We start from the raw sequence: 25,372 nt of genomic DNA, 5'->3' as shown, positions 1-25,372 counted from the left end.
ACTTCACAAATTCACTAACGGACGCTGGCGTAACTTCGCTAGTGTAACATCGCACCCTTACGCCTGGCGAATTTGCGCAACGGACGTAACTACGCAAATTCACTAACGCGCGCATTGTTCTGAACGCTACCTTTTACGCTAGACTTCCTTCGCCACCTCAGACCAGGCGAAGCGCAATAGAATAGATAGGGATTGCTTCAAAAAAAGTTAAAAATTTTTCTAAGTCTCAAAAAACGCTGGTGTTTTTTCCATATTATGGGTGATAGGCTGAAAAAGATCGAAAATTTCTTTGGGGCTCCCCTCCTTCCCCCCTACATTTCCTAACTCATGGCAACTTAACTATACAGTGGGCACATGTGTAGGGCAAAAATTAAAATTTTATTTGATGTTTTGAAGGTTTCCCAGGCTTTTGTAGTGCTGCTACATATTCCTCCATTGAAACTTGAATTTGGCGCCGTATGCAAATTAACCATCGCTAGCGTAACTTCGCTTCGCTTAGCGAATCAACGCTACCGCAACTTCGCAACCTTACGCTACCCCTGAGCGCAACTACGAATCTTAGTGAATGTCCCACAAAGAAGGAGACCGGTAGATCAAGCCAAAACAAATCAAATGAAATAATTTAGAATACTCAGGAACTCTTAGCAAGAAGAACGCATTAATCCGAGGTCCCTGTGGCGCAATGACGTCACGCCTCGCAACGCCACTATGAGGTTTGATGACATTTGTGTGCTGCCATGGGTGCCGCCATCTTGAAACCACAACAGAGCACTCCTGACAGGGTTGACTTGAAGGAAAAGGAACCAAAAATGAAGATGGCATAGCCAAAACTATATGACAAACATAATGGAAATTGTAATATTTCCCTGCACAAAAAAGTATACAAATGATGTGCAAGAATAAGAATGTATTTCACTTCTTTGCCCAGTAGAGGTTCCAGTTAAGTCACCATTGACCAGTTGAGCCATTGTACATATTATACATAAATACCCCGGTACAGCAGTTATTGTGCACTGAACATTCATTGGGATATTCCCATTGTTAACTATCAAAGTTTAATGGGTACTTGGGGAGGCAAAATTTTAATGTGTAATGTTAGACATATTTTTCTTCTTCGAATGAATTCTGATTTAAAAAAAAACTGGAACGATTGCTTATTTATTAAAAAAATCCAAATTTAAAAAAACAAATATGAATAAAATTGTAAAAAAAATGGAATACTTTGAATTTGTATTCTATTTCACATTTTCAATGGGTCGAAAAACTGGAAAAAAAGCTTTACATTTGCCCACTGACTGTCAGCTTTCAGATGCCAATGTTTTATATTTGAGGTTTTTTTCAGCTCGTTAAATACTTGATTTGAACTTGTAATCTGAGTTTGTGAGTTTCAGTGCAAAAAAAACCCCAAAAAATTTGGGTAAAATCCCAAATTTGAAAAAGTTGATTTAAGATGACCCCTTTATTCTAAAATAAGAAACTTCAGTGAATGTAGTGATTGAGAGAAGCTCGCCGTTCCATATCTCTGTATCTACTCTATGAATGATTGTACGGAGGCAGATGATTCTGTTGTGTTCAGCTGGGGATAAAGCAGAGGAAGGATCACTGGGACAAAGGTTTCCTGGCTGCATTTAGACATTACATGTATATATAGACACAGCACATTGCTCAGGCTGAAATGTAAAAAATTTCAAGTCCTGTAGCAGGGTCAGAACTAGAGGTAGTCAGAAGAGGCACCTGCATAGGGCACAACAAATGGAGGGTGTTGGCAGGTACCTGTTAAAGTGTATTCTGCCTACCCCTAGACTTTTTTGCTCTCTCCTCCATCCCCTCTGTCACTCCCTCCATCACAATTCCCCCTCCCTCTCCTCTGTCGCTCTCCTCTCTGCTGCTCCCTTGTCCCTCCCCTCTGTCACTCTTCCCTCCCTTCTGTCACTCTTCCCTCCTCCGCTCTCCCCTCCCTCCCCTCCGGGGCTCTTCCTCCCCTCTGTTTCCCTCCCCTCTGTTGCTCTCCCCTCCCTCCCCTCTGTCGCTCCCTTGTCCCTCCCCTTTGTCACGCTTCCCTCTTTTTTGTCACTCTACCCTAATTCACTCTCCCCTCCCTCCCCTCTGGCGCTCTTCCCTTCCTCCCCTCTGTTGCTCTCCCCTCCATTGCTCCTCCCTCCCCTCTGTTGCCCCCTAATCCCTCCCCTCTGTCACTTTCCACTCCCTTCTGACTCTCCCCTACTTCCCCTCTGTTGCTTTCCCCTCTGTCACTTCGTTGTTTCTCCCCTTTGTCACTCTTCCCTCCCTTCTGTCACACTACCCTCCTTCACTCTCCCCTTCCTCCCCTCTGGTTCACTGCCCTCTGTTGCTCTCCCCTCTGTCACTCTCCCCACCCTCCCCTCTGTTGCTCTCCCCATCCGTCACTCTCCCCTCCCTCCCCTCTGTTGCTCTCCCGCCCTCTGTCACTCTCTCCTTCCTCATTTCTGTCACTCTCCCTCCATCGATCTCCCCTCCCTCCCTCTGTCACTCTCTTGTCCCTCTCCTCTGTCACTCTCCCCTCCCTCTGTCACTCTCCCCTCCTTTGCTCTCCCTTCTCTCCCCTCTGTTGCTCCTCCCTCCCCTCTGTCACTCTCCCCTCCATTCCCTCTGTTGCTCCCCCCTCCCTCCCCTCTGAATGGTCACGGTCAGGTGCATACATGTACATGGGGGAACGCAGTGGCTGACCGGGTAGCCTGGGACACTTGGTTGCCTTGGCCCAGCCCTGCATGCATGGGATTATTTCTTTGGATTATTGCACTCTTGTCTACTATTCATTATAGGAATAAAAAAGAGATATGCTCTGATAGCTGAAAAGTCCCTACTAACACCTCTGTGGCAACAAGGCAAAAATACTCGTCTTCCATTTCTGTCCCAAAGAAGTCCTACCTCAGTGGGAACAAGTACATTTCAATTGGCAATTTCTGAATATTTTCGGTATCAACAAATAGCGAGTTTCATACACACGACCCTCCAATCTGGTACAGATGCTCCGATATATTTACAGAATTCAAAACCTGTATATTTCATCTCCTCTATATATCAGACTCTCGCCTACTGCCAAACAATCGCCAATTCTACCCCATCTGACAAAATGGACTAAAGTCTTGAATCAAACATTCAAAAAAGAAAAAATTGATCAACTCACATTCCCTGGCTGTTTCACAAATGAATTTAGTATCTCAGTTAATACATGTGTTTTGTTAAACGGGGTCTTTTAGTTACAAAATGATGATCATAAAATGAGAAGCCACCATACTATGTCAAGGTAAACCACATGTGGTGGTAATTGAACAGAAGTCGGCTAGAACTCCACGTCCACCCAGAAGTTTAAAACAAAGAATTTTATTTCAACAGGTTAAAAGCAAACATTGTCCTGACGCGTTTCGTATCCACAATAGGTAGTCATAGGCAAAGGCAGGCGATGCACCCGGCCACCCTCATCATCTGGTGAGTGTGATCTCCCCGCTTATTACCCTCAGTTGTGTCAGAAGGAATAGTTGACCTAAGAGTGGGACCTGGGGTTTACACACGCACGGGTCACTGTATCTATCGGGGACCTTTAGGATTCTTCCGTCTCAGGGTTAACTGCTCGTATTTAAATGCAAATATTTTATTTGGCAAAGCCTTAACACATTCTAGCGGTAACCCTTTCATGGCCGTTTAACACATGTCTTGGACGCACATATGGTGGTCCCTAACTATTTTACTCTGATCAAGTTTTTTCTGGGTTGGCACCTCCCTTCATAAATGCATGTCTTGGGGTGGTTCACCTTTAAATAAATTTTTAGTATGTAATGAATGGCCAATCCTAAGCAGCTTTTCCGTTGGTTTTCATTATTTATTTTTGATAGTTTTATAATTATTTGCATTTTCTTCTGACTCTTCCCAGCTTTCAGATGGGTGTCGCTGACCCCATCTAAAAGCAAATGCTCTGTAAGGCTACACATTTATTATTATTGCTACTTTTTATTGCTCATCTTTCTAGTAAAGTCCTCCTCTATTCATATTCCAGTCTCTTATTTAAATCAACGCATGGTTGCTAGGTTAGGTTGGACCCTAGCTACCAGATTGTTTATAATACCAATTGAAGAGCTGCTGAATAAAAAGCTAAATAGCTGAAAACCCTTAAATAATAAAAAATTTAAATCAATTGCAAGTTGTCTCAGAATTGAACAAGCCCTTTAATGAATGTTTTTTTAATGAATTAGCTTAGATACTAAATTCATTTGTGAAACAGGGGACCAAGAAATGTGCGGTGATCAGTTTTTTTTTATATGTTTATAACTATCCTGGCCAGATCAGCTGCACCTCATTTGTATTTTTATTTGGCCTTGGAGTGCTCCCACAACTGCCCCTTTTTTGAATCAAACATTCTTAACACCCAGCTGGATCATCAACCAGAAGCCAAAGAGGAAGATCCGCCCCTTCTCACTCACTATACCTCTTGGCCAATAACTGGGATATGTAAATTACACCTAGCTACATGGGCATCTGCCCAGCAACTAGGGAGATCTGGAAGTGTAGGGATTTAAAGCCATAGGGGCACATTAACCCTATGGCTACCTACAGACTAATGTGGTCACAGATTGTCTCAAAACCTCAACAGTCTTAATGTGTTTGTGTGTCAATATACAGTATATACAGTCTATATGGGTGTCAATATACAGTACATACTAGAGATGCACCGAATACAGGATTCGGTTTGGGATTCATAATCCTTCTGCCTGGCCAAACCGAATCCTAGTAACATTTTTTTTCTCTTCCCACCCCTAATTTGCATACGCAAATTAGGATTTGGTTTGGTATTCGGGCGAATCTTTCCCAAAGGATTTGGGGGTTCGACCAAATCCAAAATAGTGGATATATATATTCCCTAATATATATAGTCTATATATGTGTGTGTGACAATATACAGTATATATAGTCTATATATGTGTGTGTGTCAATATACAGTATATAGAGACTATATATGTGTGTGTGTCAATATACAGTATATACAGTCTATATATGTGTGTGTGTGACGATATACAGTATATACAGTCTATATATATGTGTGTGTGTGTCAATATACAGTATATACAGTCTATATGTGTGTGTGTGTCAATATACAGTATATACAGTCTATATATGTGTGTGTGTCAATATACAGTATATACAGTCTATATATGTGTGTGACAATATACAGTAGGTACAGTCTATATATATGTGTGTGTCAATATACAGTAGGTACAGTCTATATATATGTGTGTGTCAATATACAGTATATACAGTCTATATATGTGTGTGTGTCAATATACAGTATATACAGTCTATATATGTGTGTGTGTGTCAATATACAGTATATACAGTCTATATATATGTGTGTGTGTCAATATACAGTATATATAGTCTATATATGTGTGTGTGTCAATATACAGTATATACAGTCTTTATATGTGTGTGACAATATACAGTATGTACAGTCTATATATATGTGTGTGTCAATATACAGTATATACAGTCTATATATATGTGTGTGTGTCAATATACAGTATATACAGTCTATATATGTGTGTGTGTCAATATACAGTATATACAGTCTATATATGTGTGTGTGTGTCAATATACAGTATATACAGTCTATATATGTGTGTGTGTGTGTCAATATACAGTATATACAGTCTATATATATATATGTGTGTGTGTCAATATACAGTATATACAGTCTATATATGTGTGTGTGTCAATATACAGTATATACAGTCTATATATATGTGTGTGTCAATATACAGTATATACAGTCTATATATATGTGTGTGTGTCAATATACAGTATATACAGTCTATATATATATGTGTGTGTGTCAATATACAGTATATACAGTCTATATATGTGTGTGTGTGTCAATATACAGTATATACAGTCTATATATATGTGTGTGTGTCAATATACAGTATATACAGTCTATATATATATATGTGTGTGTCAATATACAGTATATACAGTCTATATATGTGTGTGTCAGATCCTAACAGTCCTATATATGTGTGTGTCAATATACAGTATATACAGTCTATATATGTGTGTGTCAATATACAGTATATACAGTCTATATATGTGTGTGTGTGTCAATATACAGTATATACAGTCTATATATATGTGTGTGTGTGTCAATATACAGTATATACAGTCTATATATATATGTGTGTGTGTGTCAATATACAGTATATACAGTCTATATATGTGTGTGTGTGTCAATATACAGTATATACAGTCTATATATGTGTGTGTGTGTCAATATACAGTATATACAGTCTATATATGTGTGTGTGTGTCAATATACAGTATATACAGTCTATATATGTGTGTGTGTGTCAATATACAGTATATACAGTCTATATATATGTGTGTGTGTCAATATACAGTATATACAGTCTATATATGTGTGTGTGTCAATATACAGTATATACAGTCTATATATGTGTGTGACAATATACAGTATGTACAGTCTATATATGTGTGTGTGTCAATATACAGTATATACAGTCTATATATGTGTGTGTGTGTCAATATACAGTATATACAGTCTATATATAGTGTGTGTGGTCAATATACAGTATATCGTCTATATATGTGTGTGTGTGTCAATATACGTATATACAGTCTATATATATAGTATGTGTGTGTGTCAATATACAGTATATACAGTCTATATGTGTGTGTGTCAATTATACAGTTATACAGTCTATATATATGTTTGTGTCATATAACAGTATATACGTCTATATATATGTGTGTGTGTCAATATACAGTATATACAGTCTATATATATGTGTGTGTGGTCAATATACAGTATATACAGTCTATATATATGTGTGTGTCAATTATACAGTCAGTTATATATGTGGTGTGTCAATATAAGTATATACAGTCTATATATGTGTGTGTCAATATACAGTATATACAGTCTATATATGTGTGTGTCAATATACAGTAATATATACAGTCTTATATATGGTGTGGTGTGTGTCAATATACAGTATTACAGTGTGTGTGTGTGGTCATATACAGTCTATATATATATGTGTGTGTGTGTCAATATACAGTATATACAGTCTATATATGTGTGTGTGTGTGTCAATATACAGTATATAACAGTCTATATATATGTGTGTGTGTCCATATACAGTTATACAGTCTATATATGTGTGTGGTGTGTCAATATACAGTATATACAGTCTATATATGTGTGTGTGTGTCAATTATACAGTATATACAGTCTAATATATGCGTGGTGTGTGTCAATATACAGTAATATACAGTCTATATATATGTGTGTGTGTCAATATACAGTATATACAGTCTATATATGTGTGTGTGTCAATATAACAGTATATACAGTCTATAATATGTGTGTGACAATAACAGTATGTACGTCTATATATGTGTGTGGTGTCATATACAGTATATACAGTCTATATATGTGTGTGGTGTCAATATACAGTATTACAGTCTATATATGTGTGTGTGTGTGTCAATATACAGTATATACAGTCTATATATATGTGTGTGTGTCAATATACAGTATATACAGTCTATATAATGTGTGTGTGTGTCAATATACAGTATATACAGTCTATATATGTGTGTGTGTGGTAATATACAGTATATACAGTCTATATAATGTGTGTGTGTGTCAATATACAGTATATACAGTCTATTATATATATATGTGTGTGTGTCAATATACAGTATATACAGTCTATATATATGTTGTGTGTGTCAATATACAGTATATACAGTCTATATATATGTGTGTGTCAATATACAGTATATACAGTCTATATATATGTGTGTGTGTGTCAATATACAGTATATACAGTCTATATATGTGTGTTGTGTGTCAATATAAGTATATACAGTCTATATATAGTATGTGTGTGCAATATACAGTATATACAGTCTATATTATGTGTGTGTCAATATACAGTTATACAGTTTATATGTGTGTGTGTTCAATATACAGTATATACAGTCTATATATGTGTGTGTGTCAATATACAGTATATACAGTCTATATATATGTGTGTGTCAATATACAGTATAATACCAGGTCTATATATATTGTGTGGTGTCAATATACAGTATATACAGTCTATATATATGTGTGTGTGTCAATATACAGTATATACAGTCTATATATATATGTGTGTGTCAATATAACAGTATATACAGATCTATATATGTGTGATGGTCCAATATACAGTATATCAGTCTATATAATGTGTGTGTCAATATACAGTATATACAGTCCTATAATTGGTGTGTCAATATACAGTATATACCAGTCTACTATATGTGGTGTGTCATATACAGTATATACAGTCTATACTATGTGTGTGTCCAATATACGTATATCACAGGTCCTATATATATGGTGTGGTGTGTCAATATACAGTATATACAGTCTATATATATGTGTGTGTGTCAATATACAGTATATACAAGTTAATATATGTGTGTGGTGTTCAATATACAGTATATACAGTCTATATATTTGTGTGTGTGTGGTCAATATACAGTATATACAGTCTATATATGTGTGGTGTTGTGTCAATATACAGTATATACAGTCTATATATGTGTGTGTGTGTCAATATACAGTATATACAGTAATATATATGTGGTGTGTGTGTCAATATACAGTATATACAGTCTAAATATATATGTGTGTGTGTTCCATATACAGTATATACAGTCTATATTCGTGTGTGTGTGTGTCAATATACAGTATAGTCAGTCTATATATGTGTTGTGTGTGTCAATAATACAGTATATACAGTCCTATATATGTGTGTGTGTGGGTCATATACAGTATATACAGTCTATATATGTTGTGGTGTGTGTCAATATACAGTATATACAGGTCTATAATGTGTGTCAAACAGTCTTATATATGGTGTGTGTGTCAATATACAGTATATACAGTCTATATATGTGTGTGTGTGTCAATATACAGTATATACAGTCTATATATGTGTGTGTGTCAATATACAGTATATACAGTCTATATATATGCAGGGGAGATCCTGGCCCCTCCGCCGCCTGAGGCAGCAGCAGTTGCTGCTGCCCCCCCTCCCCCGGAAATTCACTCTTAAAGTACCAGGAGCAGCATTTTTGCTGCCCCTGGTAGCTAATGGGGCGCTGCCGCCTGAGGCGACAGCCTCAACTCGCCTCATTGGCGGAGCACCCCTGTATATATGTGTGTGTGTCAATATACAGTATATACAGTCTATATATATGTGTGTGTGTCAATATACAGTATATACAGTCTATATATGTGTGTGTGTGTCAATATACAGTATATACAGTCTATATATGTGTGTGTGTGTCAATATACAGTATATACAGTCTATATATATGTGTGTGTGACAATATACAGTATATACAGTCTATATATGTGTGTGTCAATATACAGTATATACAGTCTATATATGTGTGTGTCAATATACAGTATATACAGTCTATATATGTGTGTGTGTGTCAATATACAGTATATACAGTCTATATATGTGTGTGTGTGTCAATATACAGTATATACAGTCTATATATGTGTGTGTGTGTCAATATACAGTATATACAGTCTATATATGTGTGTGTTTGTCAATATACAGTATATACAGTCTATATATGTGTGTGTGTCAATATACAGTATATACAGTCTATATATGTGTGTGTGTCAATATACAGTATATACAGTCTATATATGTGTGTGTGTGTCAATATACAGTATATACAGTCTATATATATGTGTGTGTGTCAATATACAGTATATACAGTCTATATATATATATATGTGTGTGTCAATATACAGTATATACAGTCTATATATGTGTGTGTCAATATACAGTATATACAGTCTATATATGTGTGTGTCAATATACAGTATATACAGTCTATATATGTGTGTGTCAATATACAGTATATACAGTCTATATATGTGTGTGTGTGTCATATAAGTATATACAGTCTATAATATATGTGTGTGTGTGTCAATATACAGTATAACAGTCTATATATATATGTGTGTGTGTGTCAATATACAGTATATACAGTCTATATATGTGTGTGTGTGTCAATATACAGTATATACAGTCTATATATGTGTGTGTGTGTCAATATACAGTATATACAGTCTATATATGTGTGTGTGTGTCAATATACAGTATATACAGTCTATATATGTGTGTGTGTGTCATATACAGTATATACAGTCTATATATATGTGTGTGTGTCAATATACAGTATATACAGTCTATAATGTGTGTGTGTCAATACTACAGTATATACAGTCTATATATGGTGGTGTGACAATAATACAGTATGTACAGTCTATATATGTGTGTGTGTGTCATATACAGTATATACGTCTATATATGTGTGTGTGTGTCAATATACAGTATATACAGTCTATATATGGTCAATATACAGTATATAGAGTCTATATAATATATGTGGTGTGTGTCATATACAGTATATACAGTCTATATATGTTGTGTGTTGTCCAATATACAGTATATACAGTCTATATATATGTGTGGTGTCAATATACAGTATATACAGTCTATATATAATGTGTGTGGTGTCAATATACAGTATATACATCTATATATATGTGTGTGTGTCATATACAGTATATACAGTCTATATATGTGTGTGTCATATACAGTAATACAGTCTATATATGTGTGTGTCCAATATACAGTATATACAGTCTATAATGTGTGTTGTCAATATACAGTCAGTCTATATATGTGTGTGTCAGTATATACAGTCTATATAATGTGTGTGTGTGTCAATATACAGTATATACAGTCTATATATTGTGTGTGTGTGTCAATATACAGTTATACAGTGTGGTGTGTGTGTGTCAATATACAGTATATACAGTCCTATATATGTGTGTGTTGTGTCAATATAACAGTATATACAGTCTATATATATGTGTGTGGTGTCAATATACATAGTATATATACAGTCAGTATATATGTGTGTGTGTGTCATATACAGTATATACAGTCTATATATGCGGTGTGTGGTCATATATACGTATATACAGTCTATATATATGTGGTGTGTGTCAAGTATATAACAGTCTATATATTGTGTGTGTGTGTATATACAGTCCTATATACAGTATAGTGGCAATATACATATATAGGTAATATACAGTATATACAGTCTATATATGTGTGTGTCAATATACGTATATACAGTCTATATATATGTGTGTGTGTCAATATACAGTATATACAGTCTATATTATATGTGTGTGTGGTGTCAATATACAGTATATACAGTCTATATATGTGTGTGTGTGTCAATATACAGTATATACAGTCTATATTGTGTGTGGTGTTCAATATACAGTATGTGTAACAGTCTATATATATATATGTGTGTGTGTCAATATACAGTATATACAGTCTATATATGTGTGTGTGTCAATATACAGTATATACAGTCTATATATATGTGTGTGTCAATATACAGTATATACAGTCTATATATATGTGTGTGTGTCAATATACAGTATATCACGTCTATATAATGTGTGTGTGTGTCAATATACAGTATATACAGTCTATATATATGTGTGTGTCAATATACAGTATATACAGTCTATATATGTGTGTGTCAATTATACAGTATATACAGTCTATATATGTGTGTTGTGTGTCAATATACAGTATATACAGTCTATATATATATATGTGTGTGGTGTCAATATACAGTATATACAGTCTTATATATGTGTGTGTGTCAATATACAGTATATACAGTCTATAATATATGTGTGTGTCAGTATACAGTATATATATGTGTGTGTGTCATATACAGTATATACAGTCTATATATGTGTGGTGTGTCAATATACAGTATATACAGTCTATATATAGTGTGTCAATATACAGTATATACAGTCTATGCAGTATATACAGTCTATATATGTGTTGTCAATATACAGTATATTACAGTCTATATATGTGTGTGTCAATATACAGTATACAGTCTATATATGTGTGTGTCAAATATACAGTATATTACAGTCTATATATATGTGTGTGGTGTGTCAATATACAGTATATACAGTCTATATATATGTGGTGTTGGTGTGTCAATATACAGTATATACAGTCCATATACAGTATATACAGTCTATATATATGTGTGTGTGTCAATATACAGTATATACAGTCTATATATGTGTGTGTGTGCATATACAGTATATACAGTCTATATATGTGTGTGTGTGTCAATATACAGTATATACAGTCTATATAGAATATACAGTATATACAGTGTGTGGTGTGTGTCAATATACAGTATATAAGGTCGTGTGTGTCAGATATACAGTATATGGTCAATATACAGTCTATATATATGTGGGGGGGGGGATGGGTAGAGAGAAAAAGGTACAAGGATGTATCTGACTCTGCTCAGCAGTAAGTGGGTCAGAGTAACCAAGTCAAGTTACATTATATCATCATGTCAGAGGTAAAAAGTTAACCATCTGCCGGTGCAGGTGCAAAGGAAAGGGGATATTCTTATTTAAGGAGCTGGAATGAATATGCCTGAAATAACTCCCTCCCTCACATACTGATAATGTACTAAACATAGAAACCAAACAGCTCGGTGCAATGGAAAGTCTATTGAAGAGCTTCCCTGTGTGGATTCCAGCGCCAGCAGTTTATTAGCCGCATCTAATATCTGAATTAGTGGCGTAACGCTGCCCGTGTACGTCCCACGGATTGGGCCAATCTATAAATAAAGCAACTGCTTAATACCTTGCTCAGCAGCCCAAATAGATCCAATCCAGCATCTGAACCCGATCACCCAGGCTGGGCAGGTTCACATTATATACGTCCATAGACATCATATGAGGCTTCATTGATTGGTCACTGGAGTCTCCGGGGGATCAGGTGGGTAGTGGAAGAGTCAAAGAAGTCCTTTGAAGGTAGTTTCCCTAATTTTTAACCCCCCCCTTCATTGACTTCAACTGGTCCATGCACAGGTATGACTGTAATGGTGATTGAACGGAATGACCCAAAGTGAGTCTGCTCAGCTCCCCCAAAGGGACCTGTTATCCAGAATGCTCTGGATCTCGGGTTTTCCAGATAAGGGATTCTTCTGTAAATTGGATCTTCCTACTAGAAAATCATGTAAACATGAAATAAACCCAATAGGCTGGTTTTGCCTCCAATAAGGATTAATTATAACTTAGTTGGGATCAAGTACAAGCTGTTTTATTATTATACAGAAAAGGAAATCATTTTTAAAAATTTGGATTATTTGTATGGAGTCCATGGGAGACGGTCTTTCTGTAATTTGGAACTTTCTGGATAATGGATCACATAGCTGTATTGGAAAAAAAGTTATTCAAAGTATTTCTAGGTTTTATCACATTCCACAGCCTCCAGTGTCCCTCCAGTAAATAATAGAATGCCCCCGTCCCCCAGTGAACTGGCATCTTATTTTCAACAACATTCTGTGTCCGGAATGGCTGGATCTGTAATCCGGAAACCCTTTATCCAAAAAGCTCTGAATTACAGAAAGTTCATCTCCCATAGACTCAGTTTTATCCAAATAATCCAAATTTTAAAAAATAATTTCCTTTTTCTGTGTAATAATAAAACAGTCGCTTGAACTTGATCCCAACTAAGATATCATTAATCCTTATTGGGTTTATTTAAAATGTATATAATTTTCTAGTAGACTTTAAGGTTTGTTCACTTTTAAATGAATTTTTAGTATGATGTAGAGGGTAATATTCTGATTTTAATTTGGTTTACATTTTTTATTATTGTTTTTTTTTTTAGTTATTTAGCTTTTTATTCAGCAGCTCTACGGTTTGCAGTTTCAGCAATTTGGTTGCTAGGGTCCAAATGAACCTAGCAACCATGCTTTGATTTGAAAAAGAGACTGGGCTATGAATAGGAGAGAGTCTGAATAGAAAGAAAAGTAATAAAAAGTCACTATAACAATAAATCTGTAGCATTTGTTTTTTAGATGGGTTCAGTGACTTCAATTTGAAAGCTGGAACAAGTCAGAAGAAAAAAACAAATAATTAAAAAAAAAATAATGAAGACCAATTGAAAAGTTTCTTAGAATTGGCCATTCTATAACATACTAAGAGTTAACTTAAAGGAGAACCACGCTTTCAAGTTATGGAGATGCAAATTACAGAAAGATCCATTATCCGGAATACCCCAGGCCCAAAGCATTCTGGATAGTCCCATACCTGTAGGTTGTATATGAACAACACATCCCATTAAGTCCTATATGTATATACATATTAAAGGGAAAGTAAAGCCTAGCTTGCTATAAATGCTCACTAAATCACAGTGCCCTTAGTTATTTGGCCAGAAGAACTACTGCAAAGCGTCTACTGTTTCCTAAATCTATATCAGGTCAATATCATGTCACACCTCCCTTCTGTATCGACCATGAGCTGAATAATAGTCCCCTCATGTCCTCGCATGTTCATCTCTTTCCAGGTTTATTAATGACTGGGATTTGGCTCTGCCCTTGTGTTTATTTCTGTACTGGCAGCTTGAGGCTCCACTTGACCAATAAAGTGGCGAAACGATCAGCAAGATATTAATATGAGGATGTGTCGTGCTCAAGGGTTTAATAGTAATGCAGAGCTATTTAGGGGGTCAGTGAAAAATAAATGACCCCTTAAAAGCGTTGATTGACCCTCGATCCTCAGCTCCCCCACAGACCCAGTACCCTGTTTCCTAGACTAGTGGCACAAAAACTACAACTCGAGGCTCCCTGGGAGGAATGTGGGAGTAACATCCAGAGGTGCAAAAACTCATTTATTTTATCATCAGTGGTAAAAGATTGAATTATTACAGACTACGGGGGTAATTTATTAAAGTCTGAATGCCAAAAAAAAAAATTAGTTTTTTTACTATAAAATCTGAATTTTTAGTGGAAAAAAAACTATTTTTTTTTTGGGATTTCTTATACCCCAAGGATGGAAAAAGTCTGAATCTTAAAATCCGAAGATCTCTTGATCTACGCTGGGTTTCGTTCAATAATCTGAAGATTTTGCTGTTTTCAGGGTGGAAAATCCTAAAAATTCTTACAATATGGGGCACATTTACTTAGCTCGAGTGAAGGATTAGAATGAAAAATACTTCGAATTCCAAACTTTTTTTTTGGCTACTTCTACCATTGAATTGGCTACTTCGACCTTCGACTACGACTTCGAATTGAACGATTCGAACTAAAAATCGTTCGACTATTCGACCATTTGATAGTCGAAGTACTGTCTCTTTAAAAAAAACTTCGACCACCTACTTCGCCACCTAAAACCTACCGAGCACTAATGTTAGCCTGAGGGGAAGATCCCCATAGGTTTTCTTAGCTTTTTTTGATCGAAGGAATATCGTTCGTTCGATGGATTAAAATCCTTCTAATCGTTCGAATTGCGGTAAATCCTTCGACTTCGATATTCGAAGTCGAAGGATTTAACTTCGATGGTCGAATATCGAGGGTTAATTAACCCTCGATATTCGACCCATAGTAAATGTGCCCCTTTGTGTTTTGCACAATTTGTTCGGGTTTTTTTCCGGCACAGGATATTTTCGGGGAAATGTATCGATAAATAAGATGAAAAAACCTGTGCGTAGTTGGTCGGGGTATTTTTCAGAAAATAATGAGATAAATTCGGACTTTGATAAATGGGCATCTACCGCTCTGCCTATATGTCTGAGTCACTAATGAGCCTATGACCCATGGACCTCGACTACTTAATGAACATTTAACTTGATTTGCTCCTGCTTCCCCTTTACATAATATACTCCATCCAAACTTGCTCTGTATCTGGTGTGAGGGATACTACATCAGGTTCCACTTGAGGGGCTAAACATGAGAACATCAATACTGAAAATATATGTATGTGCTCAGCCCACCCAGTTGCACCCATGATCCCCCCAGTTACACCCCTATGTTCTCCATTCAGCCAAGCCCTCTGATCCACCAACCCGCTCATTGATCTGCCCCAACCCCATCCCTATTTCCACATTCCCCTGCCCCCTTGTACCACTGCTGCTGACATTAATTAATGAGAAGGCAACCCCATTACAAACACGTGTATAGGACACGGTGCCCTGTGCTGGAATGAAGTGATTTGTACCAGTAACTTTACACCAGCCCATGTCATGCCAACAGCAAACCAACAGCATAAACAAGAGGAAAGCTGAATGGAAAGTTTCCATGTGACTGAATTCCTTTATTCTACTCTATTACACTTACTGTACATACCATTATGGGATAGATAAATCTGTCATATATATATATATTTAAAATATATCTAAGTATTTGCATTTAATTATATATATATATATATATTTACATTTATACAATAATGGGTCTAACAAAAATAATCTGCTCCATCCACTGTACACTATACAGTAGAGTCAGTTCCACCGCCTGGATATTTGCTCAATATGGTGCCAGTATTAAATGTATGTTTGCAAATGCAACGAGTCTGACTGGTAAAATGGGAGAGCTGGAGCTGCTGGAGGGAAAATATGATGTGATTGGTGTGGCCAAAACATGGCTGAATGAGTCACATGACTGGGCAGTAAATATCAGTGGCTATAACTTGTTTCAGAGGGACAGAGGCAATAGAAAAGGAGGAGGGGTATGTCTGTATGTTAGGCAGGATTTAAAAGCTTATATAAAGGAGGAGGTTATGTTAGAAAATGAGGGGGCAGAAGTCTTATGGGTGGAGTTCTTCACCAATTGTAAAGAGTCCAGCAAATTAATTAATAGGGGTCGCTATAGACCCCCTAATGTAAGTGAGGAGGAGGAGGCGAAGCTCCTGATGCAAATAGAAAAGGCTGCTAGTTTAGGTAAAGTAATGATAATGGGGGATTTTAATTACCCAGATATTGACTGGAGCAACGGTACTGCTAGATCAGTTAATGGGAACAAATCTATAAACTGTTACATGACAATTTTATGGCACAGGTTGTTGAGGAGCCAACCAGGAATAATGTTATTCTGCATCTAGTGATCTCAAATGACCCAGAACTTATAGCAAATGTGCAAGTCATTGAACCCCTGGGTAATAGTGACCATAATGTTATATCATTTAATTTCTGGGGCAAAGAACAAATATATATACTGGGGCAACAAAAACCATGAATTTTGGAAAAGCTAATTTTAGTGCCTTGAGGGCTGACCTACAGAGCATTGATTGGGGCATTAAGTTTTCAGCTAAAAACACAGAACAGAAATGGTTGTCATTTAAAATGTTATTAAATCATTACTGTTCTCAATTTATTCCCTTAAGGACTAAACGTAGAAGTTCTAAGAATCACAATATGTCGCTTAATACAGGAGTAAAGAAGTTAATGGGAAACAAGAGAAAGGCATTTAAAAACTACAAATCTGTAGGGACAGAAGCTGCATTTAATGAATATAAACACTGTAATAAATGTTGTAAATCAGCAATCCGGAAGGCTAAGAAAAGAAATGAGGAGTGCATTGCGGCCGAGGCTAAGACTAACCCCAAGAAGATTTTTAAATATATTAATAGTAAAAAGATGCAGGTTGAGAGTGTTGGCTGGATGGGGAGGGGGGGGGGGGGGTTGTGGGAGAGCCAGGGCCCCAAACTTAAGGACACTGTATTTGATTTTACACAGTTGTCCCATAAATGCTAGCTGCTGGTTGGTTACTGTGGGTTACAAGACCTGCTGTAAGCTTGGCATTCCTTACATAAGCCCCATAGGTTTGTGTGTGTGCATAAGATACAGTTATGTATCTACCAGTGATGTATCTACCAGTTGTTATGTATACACCGGTTGCCTTACATGTTCATAGCGCCTGGAACAGATGGAAACATTTGTGGCATTCCTGCGTCATGGCTATTCCTGGAACTAATGTCTATGCCTGCCGTGCTCTCAGATCAGCCAGTCAGGATGCAAATGCTCAGTTACTTTTACATGTTTTGCAACGATTGATTGTTGTTGTCAGTTTTGCAACCTCGAGCTGTTGTGAAATACAACTCCCAGCGCCCTCCCGACCATCAGAGCTTCCATGTTCTGCTCGGCTGGCCACTGGCCAATGAGTCATGTTGAATTATTCTTGTCCTGCGAGTAGTCACTGAGGGGTAGTTTGCCTTTAACTTAACCATTAATCTGCTGCAGTGTAGACAGTGATATTCTGAGACAGTTAGTCATCAAATATATTTGTTGTCCCTTTTTATTCAGCTGCTTTTTAGTTTGGAATTTTAGCAGTTGTCAAGTTGCTAGGGTCCATTTTACCCTAGCAACCAGATAGTGGTTTGAATATAGAGACTAGGAAAAGAATAGCAGAGGGCCTGAATAGAAAAATAAGTAATAAAAAGTAGCAATGGCAATAAAACTGGAGCCTCACAGAGCAACAATTTTTTGGCTGTTGGTCACCTGGAGTAATTGCCCTTCTTCCCGCACTATTAATATACTACTTTATATTTTAACTCTACAATTAAAAACTCTATAAACCCATACATCCCGACATCTGGAAAACAGAACGAGGGACAAAAATAATCACCACGTGAAATTTTCTGACCTCGCCCATTTTTGTGGCCACCTCCCCCCCTAAAATCCACGTTCATTTTACAAAATTTGGCAGATTATGGAAAGTGTGAACACATTTCTGTTTTTAGTGTTTTTCGGTTCTGCTAATGAAGGTGAAATCTCCCTTTAAGCCTCAGTTCTCCCAAGAGACCTGCTTATCTTAAATAGTTACAATTGTATCTTTGCTTATCTTAAATTGGTACAAATATATCCAAGTGCAGCTGCTGAGTGTTTTGGGTTTTCAACCAAAAAAGCCTCTTATTTTAATTTTGTCTCAATTGTACCCTAACCTTTTAGTTTGTAAACCCTATTGTACTCTGTAATCCTTGTCTGTTAGCCACCATTTATTCCCTGTTTGCTATAACTGCAGTAAAGCACTGCGTATCTTGACAGCGCTATATAAATAAATGATGATGATGATAATTAAGTTTCAGAAACTTTGTATCTTTTTCTGGTGTCAGTGCAGGAGAAACTCTGGACTTTTAATAAAAACTCGGGACTGCGGGGGGAGCTGTACCCCAGAAAATGGCACAATTGGGAAACTTCTGTGTATGTCAGGGTTGAACTGAGAGGGAACCAGCCCAGACCCACTCCCTGCCCAAATCCGGTGTTTCTGCCCTCGACCTCCCCCTCCAGACCTTGTCGAGGCTAAAAAAGGGGACACACATGTGCGGTGGAAGGGGGCGTTGCGACTGGGGTGGGGGGGGCAGATGGGGCTTTGCGGCACAAGTGGGGGGCCCCCAGTCCAAACCTGGTGTGGGATTAACCCTTCCTTCACCATTACAGTGAGAGCCACTTGTGAGGACCCCATGTAATGTATGCTCTACCAGGAGTTGCAGGGAGTTGTGACTTGTCTGGCTGAGTCTAAGGGGCAAATTCACTAAGATGCGAAGTTGCGCCAGGCGCAACTTCGCCGCACTTCGCCAGGCGTAGTTTCGCCAGGGCTCCGCAAATTCACTAAAATCCGAAGTTGCGCACAGGGGTAGCGTAAGGTTGCGGAGTTGCGCTAGCGTTGATTCGCTATATAAAGCGAAGTTACGCTAGCGAAGGCTAATTTGCATACGGCGCGAAATTCAAATTTCAATGGAGGAACACGTATCTGCACTACAAATGCCTAGAAAACCTTCAAATCAGCAAATAAAAATTTTATTTTGCCCTACACATGTGCCCACTGTCTAGGTAAGTTGCCATGAGTCAGGAAATGTAGGGGGGAGGAAGGGGAGCCCCAAAAAAATTTCGATCTTTTTCAGCCTATCAGCCATCATGTAGAAAACACGCCAGCGTTTTTTGGGACTTAGAAAAAAAATTTACTTTTTTTTAAACAATCCCTATCTACTCTATTGCGCTTCGCCAGGTCTGAAGTGGCGAAGGAAGTCTAGCGTAAAAGGTAGCGTTCAGTACACTGCGCAAGTTAGTGAATTTGCGTAGTTTCGTCGCTAGCGAAAATCCGCCTGGTGTAAGGTTGCGAAGTAACACTAGCGAAACTACGCCACAGTAGCGAAAATGCCCAACGCTAGCGAATTAACGCTAGCGTTCGGCACTTCGCGGCTTAGTGAATTTGCCCCTAAGGGGTAGATTTACTAAAGAGCAAAGTGACTGATGCTAGCAACGGACGCTGGCGAATTTTCGCTGGTTAGTGAATCGGCCCCTAAGGTTCAGCAGCTGAAGTGAATCCAGACTAATAGCTCACAAGACAGTGTTACATAAGCATGTGAATGTATCAAAACAAGTTGCCCTTTAATGACACACGAGAGTGCAGAGCTAAGTGTCCGCACGCATTTCACCTCCCTGACGGAATCACATGCCTTGGGCACCTGAGATAGACGTGGGGTTATACAGAGGGAAAGTTAGTTGATTAATTCCCAGCCAAACACTGTCACCTGAGCAGTAACACAAAGGCACCTGTCCCTCTCCAAAGGAAAACACTGCAAAATATTAACTCAGGGTCAATGTTGCAGTTGTTGTGCCTTTAACTTGGAGCTGGTTCCAATGGGTGCTATGCTGGGTATCCCTTTGCAGGATCTCCGTGTAATATTCTTATTGATCTGCAACCTGAATAATTCTAGAATTGTTATTTCATTAAAGGAGTTATTCTGGAGCTCTGGGAAGGGGGTCGCCGACTATTTAACTGTTATAAGTGGATACATTTAGTTGATACATTTGTTATCTTTGTCCCTGCTGAGCAGAATCTCTGGGTTTTATTAAAAGTGGCTGTTAGAATTGATACAATAGTTGCTCATATTCCACAGATGCTGCTGAGAAATGTTTTAATTAAATTCTGTTAAATTGTAACAGTTCAGATGCTCCTGGATCACTGAGCTGCAAGGCCCAAACCCCAGAGACACGAACATTCAATTTTAAACATAAATTTTGGAAAAACAGTAAAAAAAAAAAAAAAAATAAAAGATGAAAAGTAATTGAAAAAAGCCTTAGTTTACCCCTTTAATAATATAATATCAGCAATATATATCTCATAAAATAATAATAATGTATATTTCATGTATCATTCACTAAATCGGGATGAAATAAGTTCTACAAAACAAGCCTTGTTGGTGTCACAGCATCTGCTCTCCACTTTGTGATCAAATAACATTATGTGACGAAGAATATTTACTCCAATTGTCAGGATTCTATTAGGGAATTTATAATCTATACAGTCCCTTTAAGAAGAAGCAAACGCTGGGAAAAGTACATTGTAATTAGGGATGCACCGAATCCAGGATTCAGTATTCACCAGGATTCGGCCTTTTTCAGCAGGATTCGGATTTGGCAGAAATTAGGAATATGCAAATTAGGATTCCGCTGAATCCTTCTGCCTGGCCGACCGAATCCCAATTTGCATATTCCTAATTTACATATGCAAATTAGGGGCAGGAAGGAAATCTCTGGATTTTTAAAAAATCAAAATGTTTCCCCTTCCCACCACTAATTTGCATATGCAAATTAGGATTCTGTTTGGTATTCGGCCAGATCTTTCACGAAGGATTCGAGGGTTTGGCCGAATCCAAAATAGTGGATTTGGTGCATCTGCCCTGTTCCACATGGGTTATTTTTGCTGTGGTCCCTGCAAACACAAGATATTTTGTTCTGAACAAGCTCCAGCAATATTTGTGCAGTGACAGAGAATTCTGGGAGTTTATATCAAGTAGAGGGCAGGGGGTATGACAACACGGGGTTATTTATGTCCTTGGCCTGAGTCCCCCCATGTAGTTGTACATTACAGGGCTCTGTGTTCTCTGTAGCTCAGAATGTTGGCGGCACAGGGAGACTGGACACCAGCCGGGCCTGAAATGCCCTTTGCAGGGGCAGAGTATTTGTGTTCCTTAAGGTCATTGTGTCACACAGCACAAAACACACTCCCGCACTGTCACAGACCAACACACGGGACGCACACGGGACCCCTGTTCTCACATCTCCCAAATTACTATTTGTGAAACTTATTCAAGGAATTGTTTTCCAAATAACCAGAAACAACACTCATCATGGAAATGTTTAGGGACACTGGGACTCTTAAGGAATATGGCCCATTGCTGTTTTGATGTTGAACCTTCTTATTTTTCCCACAGGGGAGCGGCAGTGTTTTCTACGGTGGGGACATGGCTGCTTTTTACTGCTTTTACTTGTTATTGTACCCCAACTCAGTGTTGGACTGGGGTGCCAGGGGCCCACCAGAAAACCTTAGGCTAAAGGGCCCACTTTCTTAACTATTATACCTCCTCCCCTCACTCACCCTCTTTATTCTCCTAGTCTCTTTTCCCTATATACTGTACTCTATTCTTCCATTATTTAGCCTCTTTGTTCCCATAAAGAAATAGGGAATGACCAAAAAGAGCTGCCACTAACCATTCGGATTAAATAAAGTAATAAAAGAACAAATCAGACGAAATAGAAGTGACAGTCACCCATTGATATAGTCAGATAGGCAATTCATGCAGAGAAATTATCATTAGCCGACAGAAATCTTCTAACCTGTCCTATCGACTAAATGACTGATCTCCATGGTACGAAATGTTGGGGCAATTGACACACAGTCTGAAAATCCCACAAAATGAATTTCCGTGGCACTTTATCTTTGCGTCTATAGCCAGCTTTATCCCTATTCAACTCCCTGACACCTGTTACCGCATCAGACCTGAAATCCAAATCCTTGATAGGAAGTAAAGGTGGCCATACATGGGCAAACTTTTATCGTTCTGCGATGAACGACCGTATCGTTAAACGATCGTCTGACGATCGTTTTACCATGAGATATGCCATCCACGGAGAACGATTATATGAACAGATATAATCGTATCGTTTGACGAAAGAAAAGAACGATTATACATCAACGTACGATGCGATATAAACTTGTGGCGGAAGCAGGATGTACAGCATACAGGAAGTGATGTAAAACATTAGTCATCGGTGGATGTTTGTTTGCGAAAGTTCCTTCGTGTACGGACGAACGTTGATCAACAAACGATCTGTGGAATGGCTTCGTTTATGGATTCAAAGCAAAGAGCTGCACTTGCTATAGTTTTATTAACATCAGTACAAAAGAAAAAAAAAAGAGATCATTGTGGAGCAAACGATGGCTTATGAAGCGTGAGCAGTATTCACACATGGGTCTATTGAAAGAGCTGAGAGAAAGAAACCCTGATGATTTCAAAAACTACCTACGGATGTCAGACAGCAGTTTTAACACTCTTCTACAAACAGTAGCACCACGGATTTCTAAACAAGACACATGCATGAGGCAAGCTATACCTGCAGAGCAGAGATTAATTGCAACACTACGATATCTTGCAACAGGAAGGTCATTTGAAGATTTAAAATTCTCAGCGGGAATTTCTGCACAGGCTTTGGGGCGTATCATTCCAGAAACCTGCAATGCCATAGTGGAAGCACTGAATGCAGAATATTTAAAGGTAAAATTTCTATTTGTTTAGTTTACAAACTTTCAGATTAAAGCCCTGCCAGGTTCACCTCCCACAGCCATCATTGGACAGACAGAGTATTGTAAAGTTTAACATTTATTGAAATGAAACATAAATAAAATATAAACAGAAGTGTAATAAAAAAAAGTGCATTCATTTTGCATAAAGTATGCACAGGGTGTACCAATAATACATACAAACTATATAACTGGAATTATAATTTAACAATATATAAACTATATTACAAAAAAGAGCAAAAACATCCAATTGTGCACAGGTTTATAGATGAGAATATTGCGGTTGTTCCTGTTCTGAAATAGAAACATTATTGTTAAATCCATTGTTTGTTGGTATAGGAGATACCATCGATGGCCATGCCGTTTGTTGGTCATATGTTACAACAGAATTTGGTGTGGACATTCTGTGTATGTGCTGAGGAAATTGATGTGGAGGAAACCAGTTTGAGTTATTAGTGCTTTCATATGGATTGTCCATGCATCTAGTTGTGTCATTTAGTTTTTTTCTTAGGCCTCTTTGCAGGGCTTCAGTTATAATTGATTCTGCAAACAGCCTCTGTTCTTCATCCATTCTTCTCAGTTTGGAAGCAGTCGTGAATCCAAATGCATCAAACTCATCTGATGGCTTGTGAAGAAGAGCAGCAGCTTCGTTTATTAATTTCTGTGTTGATTCTTCATAATTTACTTTATTTTTCTTTTCCTGCCCTTTGGCATTTTTTGTGACATTCTATCTTCTTGTCCATCTGTGTTTGGAAGGCTGGAAGCACTAGTACTGCTAGTGTGTTGTGATGCCTGTGAAAATAAAAAAAGTGTGAGAAATGTAACATATCAATTACAATGAATATAATTTTTTACCCTTTTTTTGTTGCAGTTCCCCTCAACTGAAGTGGAGTGGAAAGCAGTAGCTAAACAATTTGAAGATTACTGGAATTTTCCAAACTGTCTTGGAGCAATTGATGGAAAGCATGTGAGGATCCAGCCTCCCTCCAGTTCTGGCTCCTATTATTTTAACTACAAGGGGTATTTCAGCATTGTGCTTTTGGCAATAGTTAATGCCAAATATGAATTTTTAATGGTTGATGTGGGGAAAAATGGAAGAGTGTTAGATGGTGGAGCCATGGAACAAACCTTTTTTTATCAGCAGCTCAAAAATGACCAATTACACCTACCATCAAATTCTGATTCAAGAGAAGGGATGAATTATGTTTTTGTTGCAGATGAAGCTTTTGTATTACATAAACAAGTTTTAAAGCCTTTCCCACAAAAAAATTTGTCACGTGAAAGAAGAATTTACAATTATCGACTTTCTCGAGCTAGAAGGGTTGTAGAAAATGCTTTTGGCATACTAGCTAATCGATTTCGCATTTTCCATTCAGCCATAAATCTATCCCCAATAAAAATTGATAGTGTTGTTTTGGCCTGCTGTGTGCTACATAACTTTCTACGCCGCACAAGCAGTGCTTCCTACATGCCAGGAAATATGGTGGACAGAGAGGACATCGATCAACAAACTGTTATATCAGCCGAGTGGGGAAGTGAGCCAAATGGACTTTTGGAACTGCAAGCTGCTACATCACGAAATGCTACTATTGAGGCCAAATTAAGCAGAGAGAAATATGTTGATTTCTTCAATGGCACTGGCGCAGTAGATTGGCAATCAGCTATGGTTTTAAAATGCTATCAGCTATGGTTTTAAAATGCTATCAGCTATGGTTTTATGCTTCAGCAGTTAATGTGTACCTAAATTGTGTCAGCATTCATTTTAAAATAAAGTAAACATAATCTTTAAAATGTATACATT

This window comes from Xenopus laevis, chromosome 1S (assembly GCF_017654675.1).
Source record: "Xenopus laevis strain J_2021 chromosome 1S, Xenopus_laevis_v10.1, whole genome shotgun sequence".
In the NCBI taxonomy this organism is placed as follows: Eukaryota; Metazoa; Chordata; class Amphibia; order Anura; family Pipidae; genus Xenopus; species Xenopus laevis.
The sequence above is the reverse complement of the archived record's forward strand: the minus strand, read 5'-3'. Positions refer to the sequence as shown.